Source organism: Capricornis sumatraensis, chromosome 2 (assembly GCF_032405125.1).
Source record: "Capricornis sumatraensis isolate serow.1 chromosome 2, serow.2, whole genome shotgun sequence".
Taxonomy (NCBI): domain Eukaryota; kingdom Metazoa; phylum Chordata; class Mammalia; order Artiodactyla; family Bovidae; genus Capricornis; species Capricornis sumatraensis.
This window is the reverse complement of record NC_091070.1, coordinates 166,852,971-166,874,749: the sequence shown is the minus strand read 5'-3', so window position 1 is coordinate 166,874,749 and position 21,779 is coordinate 166,852,971. Positions and strand designations below refer to the sequence as shown.

General features: G+C 39.9%; 1 pseudogene; it reads right to left on the bottom strand.

Annotated features, from left to right (window-relative positions):
- Positions 1-1,068: 1,068 nt before the first annotated feature.
- LOC138069981 (E3 ubiquitin-protein ligase RNFT1 pseudogene) lies at positions 1,069-1,797 on the bottom strand (annotated as a pseudogene).
- Positions 1,798-21,779: the final 19,982 nt, after the last annotated feature.

Below are 21,779 nucleotides of genomic sequence, written 5' to 3'. Positions count from 1 at the left end.
TTAAAAAATCTTTTTAAAAAAATTTCTTTAAAAAGAAGAATTTTTCTTCTCAAGGTTATTGATTCTTAATTTTCTTATTGAATTCAGCAGGATCCATTTTGGTATGAGTTGTAGCTTTAGCAGACTGCAAAAGCTGTTGTCAGCTTAGTGATCACATTTCATGTTCTCAGTTTTGGGGGGCAACAGCCAAAGGTTTTTTCAGGTTAAAATAATGTTTATTTTGCAGTACAGTTTACCCAGACGTTTAAAACGTATTTGATCTGTTAGTTTCTAGTCAGTTCTACATGCCAGTATTTATATTCAAAGTTTTGCCTAGATGTTGTTCTCAAGTTTATTTATTTGCTTCCTTGCCCCTATGCCTTTCTGTTTCAGCTTGATGGTGGTTACCTTGAGGACAATAGGTTTGGGGGGAAGCCACACCATAATGTAATCTTTGCACTAACACTGAGGTTTTGAGATAATTTAATGGTTAATTCTTACTGATTTCCAATCATATAACAAAGAGTAATACAATATTAAAATATATCATCCTCAGTAAATTAATATGCACTTAGAAAATCTAATGGTTTTAGGTAAAATATAGCATATGAAACTTTCATTTAAAATATATCTTATGAAAATTTTAAAAAATTTCAGATTTTGGATAGAAATCTATCTTAAAATATTATGAAAAATATTCATTATTCTGAAACAGTGTCAGAAAAGAAGACCCAAATTTCTCTAAAACAATTAGTTCTAGTTAGCTATCCAGTTGCTGATTTTGGTAAAATTAACAAGAAAACATATTTACAATTCTACATGGCAATCATAGGTCAAGTAATTAGGACTGAAGAAGCATTGTTGACATATAAATTAGGTTGACTATTATATTTTCAAAAACAGTGTTCTTTCACTAATTTAAATTAAAAAAAATTAAAACATGCTTAAATCTTATTATAGTGTTCTAAAAATGTTTGGAAATACTTTTCTTAGTTTTTAGTACTGAAATCCATCCTAATGCCTTTAGCAATAGTGACTGTAACCAAATGAAATTGGTATTTTTTGGTTTTAATAGTTTATAATACTTAATTATATTTGAAGGTGTGATGAGTCAGCCCCATCTTTCCATTTGGGATTATGGTCTAAAATCACAGTCTTGCTCACTGGACATACATTTTTTTTTGTAAAACCATAAGGTAATGCACTCTTCAAAAAATATATGCTGACAGAAGGGAAGAATACTTTTCTGAAATTCAGCTTCACATATTGAACAAGTATCACCCACATCTGAATAAGTCACTCTGTAACTTGGTTGTGTAAAAAATATTCACAAACCTATCTGAAAGTTCTTAGATTTCCAAAAAATCCAAAAGCTTTAAAATGAGGTAGAATAAAGCAAGTAATATCCAAAGAACCTATTTAATTATACTATTAAACTCCCTGAGGCAAATAAGGTAATGAAACCAAAACTGATAGGGGATAAAATTCAGTAAAATTGACTTAATTCTTCTAAGAGCATACCCCAGGAACCCTTGACTTTAAAAAGCAGGATGAAAGAAGGCACCACTATAATAAGACTTTTTGAGCCATGAAAAGCAATTTCAAAATGAAGTCTGTAATTCCAATAATCCAAAGTACTTCTGAGAAGTTCAAATGATCCAAAATAGGATTTAAAAAGATTAAGTTGTAATAAAGAGACTGAGAATGAAAGAGAATGGAAAATCCTGCTAAGAACACCAGTAACCAAGCTTACTGGATCTTTAAGCACCTTTTTCTTAGAAAAGCCTGACTTGAAAATTATTCAGAGGCCCAGTTCCAAGAGAAATTTCATGCTTTTCTGGAGTTTGGATTTTCAGCATATCCTTTAGGCATGGCATTTGTCTGGGTATTAATCTCTAGATATGGGTCTCCAGAATGAAGGCAAGGTCCTTCTCCTGTCCATCTGGTTGCAAAGGCACTTTGGGAGGTTAGGCAGCCTCAGGACCTGCAGTTCCTGGAGGACTGGCATGGCCCTGGTATGCTTTTCCTCTGATCCAAACTTCTTTGCATTAGTACTGCGTTTCCTCTCATGAGTGGATGGAGGCCCCATAGTGCTGTCAGGGACAGCAGGAGACAAGACTCAGTTTATTCAAATTGCTGCAGCAGAGCCTGCTTGGACCAGAAACTGAAGCTGGAGAAGGAGGGGTGCAGAAAGGAGAGTGGCTGAATCAGGGAGTCACTAAGTCGTCCTTCGGTAGCAGTGGCATGGTCAAGTCAGAGCTTGAGGGGAGTCTGCTAGCCTCCTTACTCGCAGCTGCACTAAATCTGGCCGTGTAGGTCAGGCGCCGCACCATGTCAAAGGTGCCATTTCATGACTCTTCCCAGCTTGTAGAGGATACAACGCACATAACTGTATGTAGTGGTTCCATCTCATATGTAGCCCTGTTTCTTCCCCTCAGGAACTTGGGCCATCCTTTTGAAAGGCACAGTGGACCATGTCATTCTCCAAAATTCTTGGCCTCCCATCACCCCCAGGTCAAATTTTAATTCCCAGCATAGTATAAAATCTGTTCATGCTGAGCAGATGAGCTGTGGCTCTGGAATAAGAAACTCTAAACTGAAATCTTATCTTAGTCATTTGTGAAATATACAACCCTCGGCAAGTCACTTAATCTCACTGGGCTTGTTTCTTTGTGAGATGGAGGAGGAGGGTAAGAATAGCCTTTTTGTCATCGATTTTTGTCAGCATTCATTGAGGGTAAAGATGGAATATTCTTTCCGTAATGCAGTCTCTCACCATTGTCTGTCCTCTCCCCTACTCTGTGCTTCAACTGAACCGAATTTCTTATAGTGGTTCTCCACCTTGTGGCCCATCCTGCCTCTGTGCCTTTACACAAGCTCCCCTGAATTCCCTTTGTTTTCTTTTCCTGGTTAGAACCTGCTCATTCTCCAGGATTCAGCGATTCACCACTTCCTCCTGGAAGCCTCCTCTGATTCCCTCAGACTCAGTGGCTGTCTTAGTGCTTGATTATATCACAGTGCATTCTCTTTAATACTTACCTATCTCCCTCATTATGTAAGCTATATACTATCTCCTCTGCTGGACCATGAACTATAGACTAGGGGTTCCCAACCCCTGGGCCCCGCAGACTGATACTGGTCTGTGGCCTGTTAGGAACTGGAGTGCACAGCAGGAGATGAGTGATGGTCAAGTGAGTGAAGCTTTATCTATATTTATAGCCACTCCCCATTGCTCACATTATTGCCTGAGCTCCATGTCCTGTCACACAGCAGCGGCATTAGATTCTTATAGGAGCCTGAACCTGAACCCTAAGTCAAGGCAGAATATCCTGCTGCTGCTGCTGCTGCGTCGTTTCAGTCATGTCCGACTCTGTGCGACCTCATAGACAGCAGCCCACCAGGCTCCCCCATCCCTGGGATTCTCCAGGCAAGAACACTGGAGTGGGTTGCCATTTCCTTCTCCAATGCATGAAAGTTGAAAGTGAAAATTGAAAGAGAAGTCGCTCAGTCGTGTCCGACTCTTAGCGACCCCATGGACTGCAGCCCACCAGGCTCTTCCATTCATGGGATTTTCCAGGCAAGAGTACTGGAGTGGGGTGCCATTGCCAGAAATAAAGTATACAATAAATGTAATGCACTTGAATTAACCTGAAATCATCCCATGACCCAGTTCATGGAAAAGTTGTCCATGGAAACTGGTCCCTGTTGTCAAAAAGGATGGGGACCACTGCTATAGACCATGTTTTCCTTGAGGGTAGGAACTGTTTCACTTGCCTTTATCCTTAGCTCCAAATGTAGTTAAGTTCTTAGGGATGTTAGTAGGCTCTTAAAAATGTCTATTGAATTAATGAATGGTGATGAATGATGAGAGCTGTCATCATTTTTGTTTATAGAGAAACATAAAGATGATACAGGAAAGATTTGGGAATGGCATAATAGCAGGAATCCTAGAATTCTGAAATTTAATGATTTGGTGATTTTCTTAATAGAAAGAATGGCTGAAGTCATTTTTGTTAAGGCATTGTTTGTGAGTGATTATTCAATATCCACTGCTTTATGACCTTTTATAAAACTACTATTGAATAAACCATAAAAGTTCTTTGAAGAGTATTCTGTTTGTCAGTGGTAATACCAAAAAATATAAAGTAGCTATTCTTGGCAAGTTACGGATCAACATCCTGGAACTGTTAGTTCCATAACATCTGTATATGTTCAGTCATTTTGACATTGCGACTTGCCTGAGTCACTAGTTTATACCTGAAGTTTCTGATGGCAATCTTTTAATAAAAGAACAAGTAGTTACACTTTTATCCAAAATTTAAAATTTACATGTGTTGAATATGTAATGAAATAAGGTACATCCATAAGGATATTTCATATCAGAAATTTCTGGATCAATAATCAAGTTTCTTAAGATTTGGAATAAAAATGTCAGTGCATGGACTAAATATCAGAAGATATTAAATCTGAGCACTTCTATTGGCAATAAATCTTGATCTTTTCTGAAAATCCATCTCTTCTCAAATAGGTTCTTATTTTTGCCCAAGTAAAAGTTTTAATAAATATGGAAATGATCACTCTCAACATTAGCATCATGCTTTGTCAGGCTTATGATGCCAACTACTACTCTATGCATCACAATTCCAAGATTAAGAAGAGCAACTTGCTTGAATACGTTTGCATCTTACAAATGAATAAGAATATGAAGCTCTTACTAGGGAAATGGATAAAAGGCATATCAAAGCAGTCAGAAGAGAAGAAATAAAAATGGCCAATACTTATACGGAAAAATTTACACAAGGAGAAATGCAAATCAAACAATGTGATACCATTTGAACCTGTCACAATAACAAAGGTGTTGCTGTTGGGAGTATGTCTGTACCACCTTCCTCTGCAGTTGGATAGTATGTGTGCAAATTTCAGAAATGCTTTCAGCTTTGACTAGGAATCCCACTTTTAGGAGGCTTTGGAATGTCTGCCTGTGGAGAGTATATACTCTCATCAGCTTTCTGCAGGGGGAGCTTTTATGGGAAGGCTTTCCTTCACTGGGAAGGCTGTGGTTTCCCAGCCCTGTCTGTGCATTTTTGGGAAATTCTGTTTAATTCCAGCTACTGCTTTAGGAATCTCAAAGAGTTGCATACCTGATCCATGTTCTTTATGCAATTTTAATCAAAAGTAAGGTTGATATCTTGATTTCCTCCTGTCAGTCTCCTCTTTATTGCTCAAATAGCCTTGAATTGGGGCTTCCTGATGCCCGCAAGAAATCACAATAACAACAAAATAGAATTCAGACATTAAAAAACATGGGAAGAATTTAAAAGATGTGTCAATAAAATTGGATATGATGCAGCAATTCAAAACAATCCATTGTTGCACATATTGACACATAAAGGAAAGATTCTAATATAGTACTTCATGTATGAACACACATTATATATATGTGTACAGTTTGCTCTTTTCCTCTCTCTCATCCATATTTTAGAAAGTTTCTATAACGACATAAAATAGGCTCATTACACGTTTGCTTCTGTATAGGCTTCCCGGGGTCTGGAAGATTCCCTGGAGAAGGGAATGGCTACCCACTCCAGTATTTTGAGTTTCCCTGGTGGCTCAGATGGTAAAGAATCCACCTGCAATGTGGGAGACCTGGGTTCAATTCCTGGGTCAAGAAGATCCCTGGAGGAGAGCATAGAGACCCACCCCAGTATTCTTGCCTGGAGAATCCCATGGACAGAGGAGCCTGGTGGGCTACAGACTATGGGGTCGCATAGAGTCAGACATAACTGAGCAATTAATGTTTTCAGGTTTTTCAGGCTGTTTTTACCACTGTGCTGTCTGTGTTCATGGTGGCTAGTGTGTGCTTTCCCTTCTTCTTTTGTCTTGATTTTCTTGGTAGGGTGAGCAGGGTCTTGGCCACAAGGAGGAGATCTGGAATTGGGTCATCTCTTCCCATCTGGACACCTCCTTACATGGACGCTCACACAGGAACCAGCCCCCCTCAAGATCTGTGGCTACTGACTCCATCCCCTTCTGTTTGCTGCAGAGCCTCACCTGGTCAGAAAGGAGCATGGGCCAAAATGAGACCGTGTTCATCCTGTTTCCCTGCTGCCCCATCTGGTCTCTTTCCTGGGAAGATGGGCTGAAGTCTGAGAAGAGCCAGTGCCTCAGACATTTTGGGGCCATTGAGGGGTGGGAGAATCCTTCTACTCAAGAGAATAAAACTGTAGATGCTAACAAACCCAGGGTGAGCTGGTGCAGACAAAGACCTCTAATTCACGGAGGTGCCAAAATCATCATCATTCTCAATGGCTCCTAGAAAATGGAATTTTCCACACAAGTTAGGTTTCTAGATAACTAGCATTTACTACCTGAAAAATGTATACTATTTTTCTTCATCATTTCTAATGGAAATCTTACTGAAGGGCTTTCAATTTATTTCCGCAAGCCTTCAATATTTTCTTGATATGCAGTCTCATTCTGACAAAGAACATGTATTATTGTGCTGTGGAATGGTGATGTTCTCTGAGTACGCAGAAACAGGTAGTCCCAAAGAGCAGCTCCTTGTACTTACACGGTCATGGCCTACTTTCCCTGCTGACAGCTGCTCCATCTGACCATCTGTGTGATGTGGTTGAGGCTCTGCTATGTCAAAAAAGCTGGGAATGGCTCTGATTAGTAGCAAGGTTCAGCATCCTGTGGCAAACATTTCTGTTGCTCTAAGGGCATTTTCACTTAGTTCTGAGTTTGGAGCTGGGTTTCAGTCACTTAGTTATAGTGGTCAGTGGTCTGACCTTGTTGAAGGGGCTATTATACTTTGCAACAAAATTTATAGTCACCTTTTTGACAACGAAATTAAAATTCACAATTTTCCTTTACAATCAGGCTTCCTTATAGATTAATAATCACTTACATTATAATTTTAGGAACAAATGAAGTCAATTTTCTAATCTAGTTGTCAATGAAATGCTTATCAACTTCAAGATTTGTTTCTGAGGCTATAACTAGAAATTATAAGGTATTTCCAGAAGAATTTTAAGGGGATAATTGAATGACCATGCATTCATTTATTTAATAACTCTATTCAATTTAATTAAGAAATTAGTTTTCTTGTTGATTTTCTATTGACTAAAGTATAAAATACAGTTATTTTAACATTGTGTCATTTAGTTTGGTCACCTAAAAAAATGTCCCAAACATAGTAGTTTAAAATGAAAAAGGTTTTATGATTTTCTATGGTTCCATGGGTCAGTGGGTCGCTCTTTCAGTCTGGATTATCTGGCTTGAGCTGAATGGTCATATGTCTGGGATGGCTGGAATGACTGGACCCTCAGCCCACCAGATGTTTTATTCTTCAGGGGGATAGCCTGAGTATACCCACATGGCAGCAGAAGGTTTTCTAGCAGCAAGAGAGGAGAAACCCCAAAGTACATATATTTTTTAAGCCTTTGCTTATATCACACTTACTAATGTCTCGTTGGTTAAAGCAAGTCACGTTGGCATGAGAGTAGGGGTACAAGGAGGCATGACTCATGGGAGTCATTACTGCATTGATCTATCAAGGCATGTTCCAAGCTGTCATTCCAACCCTGCAGTCCCTAAACTGTGAGTGAGGTGGCCTGGGACATCACAGCGAATTCTCAGGGACTGTTGCAGGTAGTCCACCATTTTGAGGGAAACATAATTATATTCCAAGACTGCTGGACATCACAAAAACTACTAGCTTGATGCAGGTCACAATGTCAACATCATAATGATAAGTTCCTTTTGGTGCTGTTGTATCTTTGCAAAGCTGGATTTTTGGTGGTTGCTGTGATTAAAAGCAAGTACTGCATGAAAATGATTATAAAGCAGGAAGTGGGTGTAATGGTGTCCAATTTGGTTCCAAGATTGCAGAGTTGTGTGGTCCCAGAAGGTGCATATGTCCTGCTATTAAGTAAATGTGGTTAACAAAGAAAATATTATTTAAAATTTTGTGTGTATTGCTTTTTAAATATAATTAAATTGTTAGGACATGCATACTTATAAATTTATTTGGATCTAGCTACTTAATTAATGGAACTATTAGGTATTTCTTTTGGTACAGGGGCAGTGTGAAAAAATGAATAAGACACTAAGGATGCTATAAACCAGGAAAGGTTGGGAACTACTGTTATAAATTCACTTATTATTTTTTTTTTTTACTGCTTATAAGAAAAGAAAGTCAAAGAGGAAAGCTAGTTTTGGGGAAAGATGAATGGATTCAATTTTGGATATGCAAAGTTAGGACCCAATGGACCACTTACAGAAAGATGCAGAGCTGTGATTCAGAGAGGAGATTTGGAGTGAAGCTGATTCCATCCATAAATATTCATGTGTAGAATCTCTGCTGGATTTCAAGAATTAGTGGTAAAAGGAAAAGGTGTGTGCTTAGTTGCTCAGTTGTGTCCAACTCTTTGTGACCTCATAGACTGTAGCCTGCCAGGCTCCTCTGAGTTGTCATGCCCTCCTCCAGGAGATCTTCCTGACCAAGGGATTGAACCCGGGTCTCCTGTATCGCAGGTGGATTATTTACTGCTGAGCCATCAGGGAAGCTCAAGGAAAATTGTGGGTTGAAACCTAAAAACCAAAACTAATCTGCAAAATAAATGTTGTTGGCTTAATATTTTTGCAAATGTTAAATAGATGCCTTTGAATTTCCCTCTTCTGTCATATTTTTATTTGCAAAGGGAAGACTTCCCAGGGGGAGCAATGCGGTTTATTGTCCTAGAAAAGGAGAAGGTGAGCTCTTAACCTCTTAGTCAGTTGTTGTGGAGATACAGGGTTTGCCAAATTATTTCCATTTCACACATCACTAGCTGAGCCTAGAAAGCTCAGATCATAGAGGGGTTCCCATCATAAAGAGAAGGCACCTTGTCCACAGTTAAGACTTAACAGAATTGACATCAAGAAGCAGGAGGATATGATGTACTAAATGTAAAGATCCCCCGACCCCCAACACACATACTTTTTGGCCAAGGACATTATGGAAGGAAATAGGAAGAGAAGATAATAATTTATGTCTTGTAACTTTTTCCCATGACTTGAAATATATCTCAAAAATGAGAGCAATAGTAAGGGTAAAGAGGGGAGATGTCTGTTTCCAAGCTGAGGGCTCTAGAAATCTCATCTTTTATTCTGTCCATCTGTACCAACTTGGGGGTATGACCACAACACCAGGGTCAAAGGAGATCTTGTAGTTTTATTTTTTCTATGTTGCTCCTACTTTCCATATTTTATGGATGATGTGACAAAAGCCAGTAGGCCTCCCAAGGCACCATCTTCCCATCCTGCCCTGACAAGACAGGGTGGACTGCCAGGCCAGTAGACTGGATAAGGGACTGAGAAATCGCTGTACAGGCTGCAGCCAGCATCATAGGGGCGAGGGTGAGTCCTGCAGAAGTGTTGCTAGATTCTGACCAAGCTAGAAGCCCCAGTGAGTAATGGCCACTATCTTTTTTTTTTTTAAACCATTTATCATTTATTTATTATTATTATTTACTTTACAATATTGTATTGGTTTTGCCATACATCAACATGAATCCGCCACTATCTTGAGACCAGTAGTAACTTACTAATGCATTCCAATGACCTCCCTGAAGCCAGGAGAGCCTTTCATCAGTGTCATGAAGACTCATTTATACCTCGTCTTCATATGCCCAGTTGTCATCTTCAGGAGAGAAGCTAGGCAAGGGGACGGCTGTTTGAAGGCCCAGACTGGCTATATAATTTTCTGGGCCTAGTACAAAACAGAAATGCAAGCCCTTTGTTCGAAGTCTAACGATTTTAGGACTGTGATGTGCTCAGTCATGTCTGATTCTTTGTGACGCCATGAACTGTAGCCACCCCATGGACTGCAGCCTGGCAGGCTCCTCTGTCTGTGGGATTTCCCAGGGAAGAATATTCAAGAAGGTTACCATTTTCTCCTCCAGGGATCTTCCAGACTCAGGGATTGGGCTGGTGTCTTTTGTGTCTCCTGCTTTGGCAGGCAGATTCTTTACCGCTGTGCCACTTGGAAAGCCCCAGATTGTGATAGCAGAGCCTTAAACCAGATGAGAGGCCCCACTTCACAGGTCTCAGACACAGAAAACAGGCTGAGAATCTAAACATTTTTCTTTCCACTAAAGATTCTCAATACTGCCCAAAGGGATTGTTTAAATTAGCAGATTGGATTGAATTTAAACTGCAGTTAATTCTTTTCCCATTAACTAGTGAATGGGAGCCTGGGAGAAGTAGCAGATTTGTTTATGGACAATCAGGACATTACTGAGTTGGGTGTGAGTCAAATTTGTGGTCCTGCTGTCAAGGCATCCTTTCTTTCTTTCATTGAAAAGAGCTGCTGATCAGAGAGATTAAGGGATTGCTTAAGGTCACCTAGGTAGTGAGTGATGAAATTGAGATTTAAACACAGATGTGTGCGTGCTAAGTTGCTTCAGTCATGTCTGACTCTTTATGACCCTATGGACTGTAGCCCACCGGGCTTTTCTGTCCGTGAGATTCTCCAGGCAGGAATCCTGGAGTGGGTTGCCATTCCCTCCTCCAGAGGATTTTCCTGACCCAGGGATTGAACTTCTGTCTCTTAGGTCTCCTGCATTGGCAAGCATGTTCTTTACCACTAGTGCCACCTGGGAAGCCCTTAAACTCAGATGTGACTCCAAAACTCATATTTGTACTCTTCTGCCAAAGAATTGATGCTTTTGAACTGTGGTGTTGGAGAAGACTCTTGAGAGCCCCTTGGACTGCAAGAAGATCCAACCAGTCCATTCTAAAGGAGATCAGCCCTGGGATTTCTTTGGAAGGAATGATGCTACAGCTAAAACTCCAGTACTTTGGCCACCTCATGAGAAGAGTTGACTCATTGGAAAAGACTCTGATGCTGGGAGGGATTGGGGGAAGGAGGAGAAGAGGACAACAGAGGATGAGATGGCTGGATGGCATCACTGACTCGATGGACCCAAGTCTGAGTGAACTCCAGGAGTTGGTGATGGACAGGGAGGCCTGGCGTGCTGCGATTCATGGGGTTGCAAAGAGTCGGACACGACTGAGTGACTGAACTGAACTGACTGAACTGATGTAGGTAATAGATATAGAGTCAAAGCTAAGTCTGAAAAATTGAAATTTGAAGTGAATTTCTTTTAAAATGTTCTTATTTTCATAAACACATGAATAAAAGTATGTCTGATCATCACAGGAATGATACTGTACCTAGAGGGTGTGTTGGAAAATTGGGGGATGTTTTGGTTGTGTGAGATGATGCTATTGGCATATTATGGGCATAGGCCAGGGATACAAGGAGTTTGCAATTTGCAGGACAGTCTTTTACAAGGAAGCATTGCTTGATATCCTACATAACTTTTGAATGTCTCATCAGTCACTCAAGTAGGTGAAAAGGTTGTTTATGAGTCTGGAACCTAATAACACTTCGCATATATGTGCTGTGTGCATTCTCAGTTGTGTCCAACTCTTTGTGACCCCATGGGCTGTAGCCCATCAGGCTTCCCACTCCATGGAATTTTCCAGGCAAGAATAGTTGAGTAGGTTGCCATTTCCTACTCCAGATCCAGGGAATCTTCCCAACCCAGGGACTGAATTGGTATCTATTGCATCTCCTGCATTGGCAGGCAGATTCTTTTCCAAGTGCATCACCCGGGAAGTAGCTTTACATATATACTCATAGTACTTTTTCCATGGATTAAAAATAGGTTGGATTTTCCATGACCACAAAAGTTGTGTAAGTTGAAGGAAGAGTATACATGATTAGCCTCAGACTTTACCAAGAGTTGTTCCCCATTTTGGAAAACCTCATCACCCAATGGCCAGGCTGCTTTTGGTATTTGCATACCCAACACAACATACCTAAATCAGTCTTTGCTAGAAGTCAAATTCCCATGGATTCCACATGTAGATGCATCTACTGCTTCACTAATCTTTGTGTATTTCTGTGTCTGATCAGTTTATTAAAAATTCTATTATTTTTGTTTCTCCTTTGTGTTATAGTCAGGGCATTATGTTGATTTGTTAAAAGTTATGTGTGTCGATAGGTTATAGTTCTGCATAAATTCCATTTTAGGGCTGTCCAGGGAGTAGTGTTGAAAAGGGAAGGGGTAAGTCTAGTAGGTTGAGAAACATGGAAGTAGATGCAGGGTTTGGAATCAGTAAAGAGCAGATGTCTTTTAGCAAGAAAACCCCAGAGTTGTTGACTTTTCCTGATGGGCTTATTGGCTACATTACTGGGCTTGATGTGAAAGAATTATTAAGTCTTTCAGGAGACTATATGTTGTGTGTTAGGTGTCAAGTTATCTGACCTTATTTACCCAAGGAATTGAACTTTTCCGGTGACTTTTTTTTTTAAGTTAAATTTTTTCCTCTTGGCTGGACAAAAAATTGTGCTTTTCATTTGAGGGAACAACTTTGGTAGAAAAACTCTTTCATTTAGGTTTACTTTTTTTCCAGTGAAAGAACTATGCAGGACATTCATGCTGCAGCTCAAAACCCTCACGGTTACTAATTGTTATGAGGAAGCTGGCATCAGAAGGGCTTTGGGCAAAATGTCCTGACTCCATGACTCCATACCAGGCTCCTCTGTCTATGGGATTCTCCAGGCAAGAACATTAGAGTGGGTTGCCATTCCCTTCTCTAGGGGATCTTCCTGCCCAGTGATTAAACCTGGGCCTCCTGGATCCCAGGCAGACTTTTTGCCATTTGAGCCACTAGGAAAGCCCCATCTGTAGTCAGTCATATAGAAATTGTTGAGATAAGGTAAAAAATAGTATTTCACTTTGGGCTTGAGTAAAAAAGAGTGAGTTCTTTGTACAGGGTCATGCCACGTGCAGACATATATTATGGTCAGTAAGGAAAGACTTTTCTCTTCCTCCTTTGGGCCCTCTTTTATCTGGAATCCCCCCTGTCTCCCTGCCTTGTCTAGATAGGATCATGCTGCCCCAGGGACTTGTCTCTTAGTCTGCTCTGGTATGGATGGTTTGTTGAACAGGATGGAGGGAAGAGAAAAGTGTCCTGGATCTTTCAGGCAGGGAATCTACCCTTTAATGTTAGGAGCTCAGTATTGTTTGTTGGTATTTGAGGTCCCGGTTTCTGGAACCCATCAGCCAGGATTTCACCTCTGGCTCTGCAATTAATAGTTGTGTGACTTAGATACTCTGTATTTCAGCTTCCTCATCTATACAAAGAAATATAATAATACCTAATCCTCAGGTTTGTTGTGATGATTAAATGTGTATGTAAATGGGAAGCAGGAAGGGAAAAAAGATTTTTTCTACGACATTTAGACATTTAAGCAAAAGAATATTTTGTTTGCCTCTGTTTCCTGGTTGGTGTTTTATTGCAGATTTCAGTTCAGTTCAGTTCAGTCTCTCAGTTGTGTCTGACTCTTTGTGACCCCCTGGACTGCAGCACACCGGGCCTCTTTGTCCATAACCAGCTCCCAGAGTTTACTCAAACTCATGTCCATAGAGTCGGTGATGCCATCCGGCCATCTCATCCTCTGTCATCCCCTTCTCCTCCTGCCGTCGTCTTTTCCCAGCATTGCAGATTAGTTGAATTGATTTAATTCTTTCAATCTTTGGGGTAGTGGGTCTAGGAGAACAATGCCTAGTAGAAGGAGTCATCAGCCTGGGCTTTAGATGGAGAAGTTGGACTTGTTGAAGTCTGCACTCCAGGTGGATCCATCTTAGTCCAGAGAAATTGGAGACTGACAGGAAATGGACTTTGAAGTGCTATTCATTTTATTGTTGAAGGTCTGCCGCCTTACATGCCCTGGGCTAAGTCCTGCAGCTACACTAGTGAACGAGACAGTCAAGTAGGGAGACAGACAGGAACACATACATAAAATGTCAACAAGATAACTTCACATGGTATAGATACTTTGAAGACTGTAACACCAGATTCCTACTTTAGTTAGGTCAGAGAAAGCCTTTTCACTCTTGAGCTGGGTGGTGAATATAAAGATCAGGGGCAAAACCTTGCAGGTACATGAATAGCAGATAAATTCCCAAAGGTGTAGGATGGGTTATCTGTTTTCTCTTGAGTGAGTTTGGGCAGTGTGACTTTCAGGGAATTCATCCATTTTATTTATAGGCATGGAGTTTAAAAAAAAATAGTATTCTTTTATTATTCTTTTACTAGGTGTAGATTTATCTCATGATATGCTCTCTTCCATTGCTGATATTTTATAATTTGTGTCTTGTCTCTTCTTTTCTTGATCAGTCTGGCTAGGAGTTTATAAATGTTACTGATCTTTTCTAAGAATCAGCTTTTTGTTTTATTTAGCCTTTTCTATTGCTTTTCTATCTTATTGCTTTTCTTTCCTAATACATTTCTGCTGTTATCCTTATTTTTTCTATCTTTCTGCTTGGTTTTACTATGCTCATTTTTTTCTAGTTTCTAAAGGCAGAAACTTAGACAACTGATTTGAGAATTTTCTTCCTTTCTAACAGAAACATTTAATGCTCTAAATTTCCTTCTAAGTATTGTTTAAGCTGCGACCTTCAAATTTTGATATGCTGTATTTTCATTTTCACTCAATTCAAAAGTTTTCATGGAGAGCCAGACATTTGGAAATGAGCGTTCTGACTCTTTTGCTAGCCTTTATTTTGGAGGCTTGAGTCACTTGCAAGCTCCTGCATCCTTTCCCAATCTTTCTGTCAGGATGATGGGGATAAGGCTCTAGGCAGGGTTTCATGCCTTTTTTCCCATTTCACTATTGTTTCTTCTCAACATCCCATGGTGTCCCTTCTCTTCTCCTGACCTCTTATGTTGGCTTGCTCTCAGTCTTTGATTCTCTTCTCTATCCATAGTCACCCTTAGAGATGTCTTCCAGTCTTATGGTTTAAATACCATCAGTAAGGCAAGAAGACTCTTGAGAGTCCCTTGGACTGCAAGGAGATCCAACCAGTCCATTCTGAAGGAGATCAGCCCTGGGATTTCTTTGGAAGGAATGATGTTAAAGCTGAAACTCCAGTATTTTGGCCACCTCATGTGAAGAGTTGACTCATTGGAAAAGACTCTGATGCTGAGAGGGATTGGGGGCAGGAGGAGAAGGGGACCACAGAGGATGAGATGGCTGGATGGCATCACTGACTCGATGGATGTGAGTCTGGGTGAACTCCGGGAGTTGGTGATGGTCAGGGAGGCCTGGCGTGCTGTGATTCATGGGGTCGCAAAGAGTCGGACATGACTGAGCGACTGAGCTGAACTGAACTGAAGGCAATAATGTTCACGTTTATATCTCCAGGTCAGATCTCTCATACAGTTTATGTCTAAAAGTGAACTCCTGCTATTCCTTTATAAATTTATTCTAACTTCTTTCTTTTTACTTGATGACTACTTTCATTCTTCTAGTTGGCCAGACTAAAAACCTTGGGGGCAAGCAACTTTTCTGTCATACTATACATCCAACCCATGAGCAATTGTGTTGGTTCTATTTTCAAAAGATATTTAGAATCTGATCCTTATTAACCACCTCCATTGCTACCATATGGTACAAAACACCATCCTCTTCCATTTGGGTCACTGTGGTAGCCTCCAAACTAGTCTTTCTGTGTCTATAGTAGCTATTCTACAGTCTATTCTCAATACAGTAGTCAGAGTGATCCTTCCAAAATTGAAATCAATTTTGAACTGATTAAAAACTGATTTAGTTCTCTGTTCAAAACCCACTGAAGGGTCCCTTCAGTGCTTACTTCAAATGCAAAGACTTCAAATGCTTACAGGGTCTTGGTTCATCTGACCCTTGTGTCTTCTCTGACTTCATCGTCTACTGCTCTCCCCTCTGTGAGCTCCACTGCTCTCCTACTGGCCTCCTTGCTCTACCTCTGACTTGCCAGTTATCCTACCTCAGCATCTTTGCTCAAGTTGTGTCCTGTGTCTGGAATGCTTTTCTCTATCTTAAAAAAAATTGATGTATTAGCTGATTTACAGTAAGTTAATTTCTGCTGTACAGCAAAGTGATTCAGTTATACATCTACATACATTCTCTTTCATATCCTTTTCCATTATGGTTTATTATAGGATATTGAATATAGTTCCCTGTGCTATACAGTAGGACCTTGTTGTCTATCCATTCTACATATGATAGTTTGTATCCACTAACCCAAACTCCCAATTCTTCCTCCCCCCACTCCCTTTCCAACAACAAGTCTATTCTCTATGTCTGTGAATCTGTTTGTGCTTTGCAGATAAGTTCACTTGTGTCATATTTTAGATTGCACATATAAGTGATGTAATATACTATTTGTCTTTCTCTGTCTGACTTAATTCACTTAGTATGATAATCTCTAGGTCCATCCATTTTGCTGCAAATGGCGTTATTTCATTCTTCTTTATGGCTGAGCAGTATTCCATTGTATATATGTATCACATCTTCTTCATCCATTCATTTGTTGATGGATATTTAGGTTGTTTCTATGTTTTGCCTATTGTGAATAGTATTGCTGTGAATATTGGGGTGCATGTATCTTCAAATTATACTTTAGTTATACATCCAAGAGTGGGATTGCTGGATCATATGGTAATTATGTTTTTAGTGTTTTGAGGAAACTCCAAACTGTTTTACATAGTGGCTGTACAAACTCACATTTTCACCAACAGTGTAGGAAGATTTCCTTCTCTCTGTATCCTTTCCAACATTTGTTATTTGCGGACTTTTTAATGATGGCCATCTGACAGGTGTGAGGTGGTAGCTCATTGTAGTTTTGATTTGCATGGAATGATTTTCCCTTTGATATCCGCTTGTTTCACTCCTACACCACCTCTTTCAAGGCTTTGCTCAACTCTCACCTTCTCAATGAGGCCTATCCTGATCACTCTATTTAATACTGTAACCTGCTTCCAAACTCTACCACTGGCATTTCCATTCCCTTTATTCTGCTCTACTTTTTCTTCATAATGCCATAAATCATGTAATCATTGAATTTGCTGTAGTATTATATTTATTGTTTCTGATCTGTCCTTCTATACTAGAATTAAAACTTGAAACAAATAGGACTTTGTCTGCTGTTTCACTTATAGCCTTAGAGTCTTGAGTGCTTGATGCATAAGAGGTACTGAATAAATATTTATGGAACGAATATATGATTCACTCATTGAGGCTGAGCATATCACTGATCTAATCGAATCAGGATCTCTTAGCAAGAAACAAAAGAGAGTAGTTGTTGGATGGTCAGTTATCAATATATGACTTGGGTTCTAAGATGCTCAACTACACACCAGGGAAACTGGATTATGGACCATGTGAGGAGTTATTTGAGCTTTTATCCAAATCTGATACTCAGATTAAATAGGAGCTACATTTTATTTCCTGAACTTATTTTACTTTTAACAAGAATATGAAATTCTTATGGGTTAACAAGAATATAAGATTCTGTATGTATGTGTGAACCAGTGGTAGTATTGAAATATTTTTAGTTTTACAGAGATGCCATAGTATCAGCGACAGAAGGATGGAGGTATAAGTATGTATAAAGACACATGGTTCCTGGCACATAGGGAACACTCAATAGACATCTGCTAAAATTTTCCTGGGGCTATTTTCTTTTTTTGGCCACACTCTGTGGCATGTGGGATCTTAGGTCCTCGATCAGGAATTGAACGTGGACTCCCTGCCTTGGAAGGGACCAGGTGGCTGAGCGTAAAGAATCCATCTGCAATGCAAGAGACCCAGGAGGTGTGGGTTTGATTCCTGCGTCAGGAAGATCACTGAGAGGAGGGCATGGTAACCCACTCCAGTGCTCCTGCTGGGAAAATCCAATGGACAGAGGAGCCTGGTGAACTATGGTCTATGTTGTTGCAAAGAGTCAGACATAACTTAGTGACTTAGCATGCCTGCATGTCCCTGCATTGCAAGGTGGAGTTTAACCACTAGGCCACCAGGGAAGTCCTTCCTAAGGGTATTTTTATCTGTACAAGTAATCAGAGAAATATATGATAGAATATATTGACTATATTATAGTATCTTACTGTTGGAATGGACTGGAATGATGTACTTTGTTTTTATTTATTTATTTTTGGCTGTGCTGGGTCTATTTTGAACTGTGGTATTAGAGAAGACTCTTGAGAGTCTCTTAGATGGCAAGGAGATCAAACCAGTCAATTCTAAAAGATATAAATCCTGAATATTCATTGGAAGGACTGATGCTGAAGCTGAAACTCTGATACGAAGAACTGACCTGATATGAAGAACTGACTCACTAACTCACTGGAAAAGACTCTGATGCTGGGAAAGGTTGAAGGCAGGAGAAGGAGACAACAGAAGATGAGATGGTTGAATGGCATCACTCACTCGATGGACATGAGTTTGAGTAAGTTGTGGGGATTGGTGATGGACAGGAAAGCCTGGCGTGCTGCACTCCATGGGGTTGCAAAGTGTTGGACACAACTGAGCTACTGAACTTAACTGAACGGTGCTGGATCTTCGTCACTGTGTGCAGGCTTTCTCTAATTGCGGTGAGTGTAGGCTACTCTCTAGCTGCAGTGCATGGGGTTCTCACTGCAGTAGTTTCTCTTGTTGCAGAGCACAGGCTTTAGGTCTCATGGGCTCAGTAGTTGCAGAGCATGGCCTAAGTGGTTGTGCTGTATGGGCTTAGTTGTCCCATGACATGTCAAGTCTTCCTGGGCCAGGGATCGAACCCTTATCCCTTGCATTGGCAGGTGGGTTCTTAACCACTGGACCGCCAGTGAAGTCCTGAACCTCATCTTTAGTGTTCTTCACAGGTTAGCCAAAATGAGTTTAGCACAAAAAATGAGCACAGGTGAACTAAAATCTGCTTTCCTCTAAATTTTATTCCTTGGCACTCCAGAACAAATCTATACACTTTATTTTTTTTTTTTTAAACATTGTTTATTTATTTTATTTTATTTTTATTTTTATTTTTTTTTTTGCTTTTTTTTTTTTATTAAATTTTAAAATCTTTAATTCTTACATGTGTTCCCAAACTTGAAACCCCCTCCCACCTCCCTCCCCATAACATCTCTGTGGGTGATCCCCATGCACCAGCCCCAAGCATGCTGTATCCTGCGTCAGACATAGACTGGCGATTCAATTCTTACATGATAGTATACATGATAGAATGCCATTCTCCCAAATCATCCCGCCCTCTCCCTCTCTCTCTACATGAGAGCCTGTCAAGTATTTGAAGGCAGCTACCGTGTCTTCTCTTCTGCAGAGTAAACACCCTCAGTTTCTTATCTAGCTGGTTCAAGATTCTTCATCATGCTGGGCACCCTGTTTTGGATGAAATGCAACTTCACTATATAATTTTAAAAAGTTAGTGGCCAAAGTGGCTCATAGTGCTGCTAATCGAGTCTGATATAATGAAGTGCGGAGAAACTTTTAACTAAGTATGATGTTGAACAAACATTTGTTCAAATACAAATAATACAAATGTGTTAGTATGAACAACTGGTTGCAAATGACAAAAGGTACAGCTCAGATCAACAAAAGGTCCACCAAAATGATGAAATACATGAACAAATGAAGTAAGCAAATAAGCAAGCAAGCTGTCAAGCAAGTAAGAAAGTGATGGAGGAACATCGACAAACATCTAAAAAGTCAAAAGTAGGTCCAACTCTAAGTAGAGCTGGAGATCCATTGGCTCAAATATCATCTGAACTCTGTCTTCATTGCTTACTTCTGTTTTCTTTTGTGTTTTCTTCACACGCATACAGATTCTCTTCAGACATTTCTTCTTAGAAGCTCCAAGTTTACATCTGACTGAATTAGCAACTCTACTCAATGCTAAGGACAGAATTCTGGAGAAAAACCAACTTTTAATGACAGAGAAAGACACTTTGCTGATCTTCCAGATTGTAAATTCTGTCATAAAGGAAATGATTTCAGAGTAGTGTAACTTGCTGTGACTGGCTCTATTTTGGCTTTTAGTGACAGCTGCTTTCTTTTGAATGAACTTATAGGCATCCATTTTGTGTCTTCCAGAATTCTTCCTGGAACTGATGTCAAACTCATGATTTGAAGGTGGCAGAATCTATCCCTTACATATTTGGGAAATTAAGATATCATTTCCCATACTGTACACCAAAACTAATACATTTTAAATCAGCTATATTTCAATAAAAAGGTATGATTTCCCTTTTATCTTTTGATCCCTTTCTAGTTCACACTGATTCTTCAGAGATCTATAGTAGTTCCATAAACATTTATCAAATACCACTTAATGGAAATTTCCTCATTCATATTTGCAAGTTTTTGGATTCTGAGGAATTTACTTAGGGTTCAGTTCAGTTCAGTTCAGTCACTCAGTTGTGTCCGACTCTTTGCGACCCCATGAATTGCAGGCCTCCCTGTCCATCACCATCTTCCGGAGTTCACTCAAACTCACGTCCATTGAGTCGGTGATGCCATCAGCCATCTCATCCTCTGTCGTCCCCTTCTCCTCCTGCCCCCAATCCCTCCCAGCATCAGACTCTTTTCCAATGAGTCAATGCTTCACATGAGGTGGCCAAAGTACTGGAGTTTCAGCTTTAGCATTATTCCTTCCAAAGAACACCCAGGGCTGATCTCCTTCAGAATGGACTGGTTGGATCTCCTTGCAGTCCAAGGGACTCTCAAGAGTCTTCTTCAACACCACAGTTCAAAAGCATCAATTATTTAGGCTTAGACACCTTCATATTAAACATTTAATCCTACCTGTTGTAATTTGCCCGCCTGCCTTGACCTTCTAGATTTCCATCAAATACATTTTTAGTTTGGATTTTTGGGTTTAAGAAACAGAGAGTCAACCAGGGTAACTCTAGATTATGGAGAAAGTTTTATTATAAGATTACATGTAGCTGTGAGGAACAAAGCAGGCTCATAAGAACAGAAAGGTGGATGTCGGGGAGAGTGGTGTCTGTGGGCAGGTCCTAGGCAGCAGAAATTTGTGAGTCTTCTGGATAGTATCAGATCAGCTTTTGATTCAGTCAACAGTGACTATGATCTGTGGCTCACTGTTTGCCTTGATCTTTTCTCCACACCTAAAAACATATAACTGACATACAATAAACTATACTTTTTCAAAGGCATACAATTTAATAGCTTTTGACATATTGTGAGATCATTACCACAATCAAGACAGTGAACATATTTATCAGCCCCCAAAGTTTTCTCGTGCTCTTTTTTCTTTAAAAAACTGTTTATTTATTTTTATTGAGGTATATTTGCTTTATAATATTGTGTTACTTTCTGCTGTACAATGAAGTGAATCAACTATACGTATACATATATCCCCTCCCTATTGGATCTTCTTTCCACTTCTCCCTGCCCAATCCCACTCTTATAGGTCACCACAGAGCACTAAACAGAGATCCCCCCAGCTTCCCACTAGCCATTTCCTCATGTCCTCCCTTTATTATTATTATTATCCTCATGTTCTTTTGTAATCTCTCCCTCCTTATCCTTTCTGTCTCCCTCCTCACTCTTGCTCCCCCTTTTCTCTGACACAAGAGATTGGTTTTTATTTTCTAGATTTTTATATAACTAGAATCATAGTATATGAGTATGTATACTGTACACTGTTGAAAAGCAGAGACATTACTTTGCCTCAAAGGTCCATCTAGTCAAGGCTATGGTTTTTCCAGTGGCCATGTATGGATGTGAGAGTTGGACTGTGAAGAAAGCTGAGTGCTGAAGAATTGATGCTTTTGAACTGTGGTGTTGGAGAAGACTCTTGAGAGTCCCTTGGACTGCAAGGAGATCCAACCAGTCCATTCTAAAGAAGATCAGCCCTGGGTGTTCTTTGGAAGGAGTGATGCTAAAGCTGAAACTCCAGTACTTT